This window comes from Ursus americanus, chromosome 1 (genome assembly GCF_024610735.1).
Source record: "Ursus americanus isolate L20-20 chromosome 1, mUrsAme1.1.p, whole genome shotgun sequence".
In the NCBI taxonomy this organism is placed as follows: Eukaryota; Metazoa; Chordata; class Mammalia; order Carnivora; family Ursidae; genus Ursus; species Ursus americanus.
In genome coordinates, this window is record NC_142127.1 from 39,679,461 (window position 1) to 39,686,404 (window position 6,944).

At 40.7% G+C, this 6,944-nt stretch overlaps 1 protein-coding gene across 5 annotated transcripts in view; it reads right to left on the reverse strand.

Annotated features, from left to right (window-relative positions):
- The window catches only part of ITGB6 (integrin subunit beta 6), a 127,284-nt gene extending 123,533 nt beyond the window's left edge, over positions 1 to 3,751 (reverse strand). For 3 of the 5 annotated variants that reach the window (XM_087860976.1, XM_087860982.1, XM_045780978.2), the window contains exon 1: positions 3,488 to 3,750. The gene's annotated coding sequence lies outside the window, so the exon portion shown is untranslated. Of the gene's footprint in view, positions 1 to 3,343; positions 3,400 to 3,487 lie in introns of all 5 variants that reach the window. The other 2 variants (XM_087860973.1, XM_087860968.1) reach the window with 2 other exon arrangements.
- Positions 3,752 to 6,944: the final 3,193 nt, after the last annotated feature.

A 6,944-nucleotide genomic window follows, 5' to 3' on the forward strand; every position in this document is an offset into this window, starting at 1 on the left:
TCTGTTTAGCAAAGGGCATAGGTAAAGACAGGACTTAAATTAAAATACACTTTTCTAGATATGACTGGCTGATTTGTTTGTGAGACTTATATTTTTATGAATACGACAAAATTTATATACTTCTTTAATTTAAGTATGGCTGTAGATGTTGAGAACACACAAAAAATTAATAATATGATTCTTACATTAAGAAACTCACAGCTTAGTAAGGGAGAGTCCAAACTCTGTGCTTCTGTGGTGTGTGTGTGTGTGTGTGTGTGTAGTGATACAAGAACTAAGAGTCAATAGCGGCCTATGGAGCATCCTGGATGGAGGGACTAATTGCACACACGTGCATGTGAGCTGCATTTCCCCAAGGCGCAGAATTTTACTCAGGTACACACTGATCTTTATACTGTAACCAAATGACTTTATGTTTGAAACCCACTGCTAAAAAACTTTAACTATGATCTGCTAAGCCTGTTCGGAATCCAGAACAGTAAAGGAAAACCATGGCTCTCTGACCAGAATCTTTATTCTGTCCATTTTAGGCCTGTTGAAAGCCAATACGCTAGAACTCTGTGAGTCTATGGGGAGCTTTGGAAGAGTGTCAGAAAAGCTCCGTCAAAAAGATAATGCTCGAACTGAATCTTGATGGAATAAATATAGAAGATCACTAGGGAGATAAGATCTCTAGACAGATCCGAAGACATGGGAGAGCATGAGGGTTTGAGGGAGGGGGCATATTTATGTGATGAAGGAAGTGATGGAAAGATGGCATGAAGGGAATGATAAGAGATGAGCCTGGAAAAGTAGGCAGAATGCCAATCTGGAGAGTACGAGATTTATCTGGTAGGTGATGGGGAACCGAGGAACAATTTTAAACAGAAGAGTTATGCATTCCAGGGGTGCCTGGGTGGTCAGTCAGTTAATCGTCTGCCTTAGGCTCAGCTCATGATTCCAGGGTCCTGGGATAGAGGCCCACATTGTCGGGCTTCCTGCTTGGCAGGAGTCTGCTTCTCCCTCTCCCTCTGCCCCTCCCTCCTGTTCGTGTTTTCACACTCTCACGTGTGCTCTCTCTCTCTAGTGCGCTCTCTCTCAAATAAATAAATAAATAAATAAATAAATAAATAAATAAATAAATAAAATCTTATAAAAAAAGAAGTGTTATGCATTCTGATTTGTAATTTTGAAATATAACCAATGGTGGAATGCTGGTGAATTGGAGGCAGGAGATTGGTTGGAAAGTTACTCCAGCAATCCAGGCAAGAGTAGGTGAAATGTAATGACAGTGGACATGGAATAGGAGAGATCTCTAAGGATCTGAATGGACAAGGCCTGGCAGGGATTAGAGGCTGGTGGATGATAGTAGTAAAGAAGGAAGCTAAAGAAGCCTGGGGGTTTCCTGCTCAGGCACCTGAGTGAAGTACTTTGATGTAGTAGAGACGTATGCGTCAGGAAGCTTTGTGTTGTTCGACAAAGATCAGTAAGGTCCGTTTTAATATTATCATTGGTCATACCTGTGCACCCTCTCTGGGGGTCTGGAAACGGGTAAGATGTTATAAAGGGAAGAAGAGGCCAGTGTATCAAGCAGATTATGGTTGAGAATGGTTAAGTATAAAAGTGACTGCCAGCAGCATGAAGGACAATCAAGGGCCTTCTTGTGGGAACTCCAACCGAAAATAGCTCTCTGGGCTGGCCCGGCAAGCCCGCGCACTCCAACGAGGCATGGGGGCCATCTGGGTAAGCAGGCTGAGGAGATCCCCAGATGACCCTGGCCTATAGTTAGCTCTCACATCAGCTGTGGCTGGTTTCCAAAGTAGCAGCAACGGCAGCTGACAGCTTTGGAAGTATATTTTCTTCTCTGTAAAGAAAAAGTGTCCATAAGCAGTACGTTTCCCAAGAAGCTACTCTTCCTGGTTTGATTAAGGGCTTCTGTGGCAGAAAATATGCAGTGTTTCCGTAAGGCTGTTTAAAAAAATTAATCACTTTTCTCTTGAGGCAAAACACCTTGAACCTCTTGGGTAACTTAGAAGAATCGAAGTGTTATGTCCTATTCTTGGAACACATGTCCAAGTAAAGTCTGCTTGTGTGCCTTAGGTCATTAGAGAATCTTTTCCCCTTCTGCATATCACAATAAAAGTGAATTAGAATATAAGGGTTCAAAGGCAGAGAAGGAATGTAACCTTAACAGATTAGAAGTCAATGCCTGCTTTGGGGATCTGACGTAGGAATACAGGAATCTAAGTTTGAGACTCTCCAATAAAAAAAATTCTTGCAGTCACTCAGTGTTCATGTCAAAACGTCTGATGGCAAGTGTGCTTTAGTGTATGATAAGGGGGGAAAATATTGAGAGATTGCAATAACTTTTTGTGTAAGTGCAGCATTAGGTCCCTGTACTTCATCCAGAAAACACTAGAGGGAGTAAGTCAGATAGAGGAAAAGGCCACCTCAGAATGTACAGGAATGAGACTGCATTTCTGCATTTCCCCAAGGCACAGAATTTTACTTAGGTACACACTGATCTTTATATTGTGACCAAGCGACTTTATGTTTGAAACCCACTGATAAAAAACTTTAACTATGATCTGCTGAGCCTGTCCAGAATCCACAACAGTAAAGGAACACCATGGCTCTCTGACCAGAATCTGTATTCTGTCCATCTTAGGCATGTGGAAAGCCAATACGATAGAACTCTGTGAGTCTTTAATTTTAGAGGACACATTCTTTGGATGCATAACCTTTCACGGATATTGGATTTTTTTTTTTAATATAGCACTGGTAGTCATGCTTCCAGTGCTCAAAGTGAATAGTAATGATACCAGGCATTTTCAGATACTTGTAGAAGTAAAATGAGCTCTTTGTAAATATCTTAGACTGGCAGCCTTCCCCTCTTCGTTTTTTCTATGGTTCTCATGAATTAGGTCTACATTAAAACATCATTTTATAATCTAGTAACACTGAAGTTAACCGGCCCAATGTCATGCATGTGTTGATGAGAACTGATAAGACTTCTTGTTTAAATTCCCAGTTCTTTAGTTCCTCTGTGACCCCTTGAAAACGCCAAAAGACCTAGTGAAGTCCAGAGTCAAATTGCCTATTTTTAAAAAGAATTAACGATTAATCACTATAACCAGAAACAAATATCTTAAAAAGCTGCTTTTAGACCCTATTCAACTGAAGGTTAAAATATTTTCCTGAATGATGAACCAATAATTCCATGAAATACTGCTCTTAAACCATAGCAGATTTTTGAAGTACAGCTGTTAAAAGCATGTGTGAGTTCAAAAGTAAGAAAAATCACAATAAAGCATGCTAAATTAATGAGGAACCGCCCTTTCACAAACCATGGGTTCAGCCTCACCTGGATGTTAATATCCAGAGCATTGAAGTAACGTTATGAACTTCCTGAGGCAGCGTCTGTCGGAAACGATCAATTACACGGATGAGGAAAACTTAGCTCCGAAGTTTGGGTTTGCGTTTGTTAGTCATGCATTATACTACTTACCTCTCAGGGCAGACCTTTAATTTCAGAAAGTGCTGAGATGCATTACTGCACCCGTTATCAAGTCTTTGGCACAAATACCATTTATCCTTGTTGTGGTAATGAACAGATTTATAACACTCTGGTGTCACCATTCCTGAAAAAGCACGTTCATTTGAATATCTCTTCCACGAACATAGTGAAATATTTCATGAAGGCACATTGGTGTAGTCTACTATGGAGAGATATTGCTGGTGAATGACAGAATGTCTGGTTGATTTACATGAAACCCCAAGTGCTCGTATGAGAATAGGTTAGGTTTAGATTGACGAGCAAATGTGTAACCAGACTTCTGGCTGACAAATGGCAGAACTATGCCAGCGCATTAGCTGCTCTGGAGAGAGACCAAAAGTAAGGCGGGGGGGGGGGGTGGGGGGGGGTGGGGATCAAGTTCATTCCATAAAGGACGTTCAAACCTAATGGATGGCAGGGTGGCTGGGACATGAAACACATATAGATTTAATACCCCAAAATAGTACCGGGCAAGTTTAGAGCTGAGCTGGCATCCAAACCAATGACCAAACTCCTATCAAATTTTCCTGTATCGTGTGTGTTGTTTATATTTACATTCCTTCAAAAGGATCCTGGTGTTTTTTCAAGATAAGTCTATTTTATTGGCAGCTCTGGCTTAAAGTAACTAGCTTCTAAAAATGGCTTGCTTGGATAAACTAGAGAATGAAAATAAAAACTGATGAGATTAGTATTAAAGATGGTGCCAAACACTAAACAGTCCAGATTGGATTTGATTTGTTCCAGTTGGGCACAGCTGAGAAGAGATATCCATACTGCTTTTGTGAAGAAGGATGAAGTGTTTGGACCACACTCTTCTGAGGCTGAGACCAAAAGTGCAGGGTTTTGGGTCAGCCTTCAAGGAGGTCATGTGATTGTAATGACAGACATGCTCCCTGAGCTGCCGTGGTGTGCCGGGCCCCCACCCAGCACTGGACATGCATTATCTCACTTAATTCTTACTCCCACACTGTGGGGTGGGTTGATGGCCTCGCTTTAGAGATTCGTTGACTTGTCCAAGGTCACATGCTAGTAAGTGACAGAGTTAGGATTTAAACCTCAGTCTGACTCCAAAGCACTTTCCATTGTGCCACGTTGTTTCTTGAACGGCTGATGAGCATTGCAGGTGGAGGTCTGGCAGCTTTCAAATCATGTGGTATTTGAGTGGTATGGAAGCAAGAACAACAGACAGCCAGGAGACCAGGGTCTGAATCCTGACTCTACCATTTACTGCATATTTGATCTCAGAAATATTCCTAACATCTCTGAGCTATTTCCTTGTCTATAAAGAACGTGTGTCTTGTGTGTGGTGGAGTATTAGAAGATTTGTAAACCACATTTCATTTCAAACCTCTACGATATCGTGGAACCTTCAAGGGTCTTTTAATTCCTTTTGCTCATTAAGTAAAATCATATGTGAGGAAACGCTTCGATCTGGAATTCGAGAATGGACTTGATTTCTGCCATTGAGATATTATTCCTTCCCTCAAAATTCATTTCCTCTGTGGGTTGCCCCAACACTGACTATCTTCTGTTTCCTGGGGGGACCAACTCCACTGTGCACTGAGCGGGGTGCTCTGCTCACAGTGAGCCATAGAGAGGCCCGTAGGACATGCTAGAAATACAAAATGGTATTTCAATAATATTATCAAAAAGAATACCACTAAAGTTGGCAATAAATGTTACTTCCAGTGAGTTAGAGAACCAAATATCCACGTAGTTGCCTATTTTGGATGTTTTGTTCTATTTCTATAAATTAAGGAGGTTTTATGGATTTTATCCCCCTCCTTATGTATAATTCACCGTGATACGCTGACAGGTTTTGTCTGAAAACTGCCGTCTACCATTACAATGTGCCGTCCGGTCCTTGTTTGGCTTGTACCCATTCTCTTGTTGGTGAAAACGTATACCTCGGCTTCCCTGCCATGGGCGTTCATCTCCTGCTGCTCTGCTGCTCTGCTCGGCATTCTTGAGGATCAGATGACATGGGCTGGGCTGGATGTGGGGAGCAACGTTGGAAAATTCCTTTGATGTTGCTCCCTGTGATACTCAATGGCTAAATCCAAGCTCTTGCTATTTGACCAAATGCCAAATGTACTAGTTCCTGAATATCTATGATCTTACAGATAACTGAATGGAAAAATAAGAAGAAACCACCGGGAAAAATATTTCAAAACTATTTTACAGTGTTAATTAAGGTAAAGCTTTGATTAATTGGAAAGTTAGTTGAGCAGAGTGTTAATTAGTTAATTAGGAGCTAAGGTATAGCACTTAAAAAAATCCACTTAATATATCCTGAGTGTCATCCATGTATAAGGTATTAGGAATGCAAAAAAGGTCAAAAGTTCATATAGGCCTTCTGTCCAAAGCAACTTCTGGCTTTCTTCTACCCATTACTGTTGATTATTTTGCTCTTTTTCCTTCTGGTTCTTTTTAATGCTCATTTTTTTTTTTAAGCAATGATGTGATCAGACAGAATGTGTACTTTGAATCCATTTTTTTATTCATTTAACATTGTAAGAATTTAATCTAAGCATCACCTAAGCCTCTAATGGTGTGCTTAAACATTCTTTTATTTGTTTAAAATTTACGTTGTTTCCACGTGTTTTCCATGACAGGAAATGCTGTAAAGAAAATCTTTATACAAAGAGGTTGCCCTTCATCGTCATTATTTTTAATTTTTGTATTTCCTACGACAAACTCCCTTATGTGGAATTATTGGATCAAAAAAGACAATTTTATGTACTCATTTAAATATTTCATTTAAATATTCAATGCAACATGCATTGCAGTTGCTTTCCATAGGAATTATACCAACATATCTTTGCACTACTGCTGTTCGACTATAAATTTGTCCCTATTATCTCGATCATCATTGGGCTTTTGATTGTTTGTTCACATTTTTTCCTTATAAAACAGGCAAAATGCTTTTGAATCAAAAAACAAATTTAACACCCATTATCTATTGAATTCACACAATGACCTTGCAAAGTCAACAGTTCACAGATGAATTGATACAGGGAAAGATTAAGTGAGTTGCCCAAATCTGTACAACTATTATCAGAGCTGGGACTTGATCTTGCTTTTTTTTTTTTTTTTTTTAAGATTTTATTTATTTATTTGACAGAGAGAGACAGCCAGTGAGAGAGGGAACACAGCAGGGAGAGTGGGAGAGGAAGAAGCAGGCTCCTAGCCAAGAAGCCTGATGTGGGGCTCGATCCCAGAATGCCGGGATCACACCCTGAGCCGAATGCAGACGCGTAACGACTGCGCCACCCAGGAGCCCCTGATCTTGCTTCTTGAGTCCAGGCCCATGCACTGCACTCTTCCACACCTGCCCCTAAAAACCAGGAGGGTGGAGGCGAATGAGCCTCCAAGATAAGCCTGGAGAAGCTCCATGGTGGTACTGGTA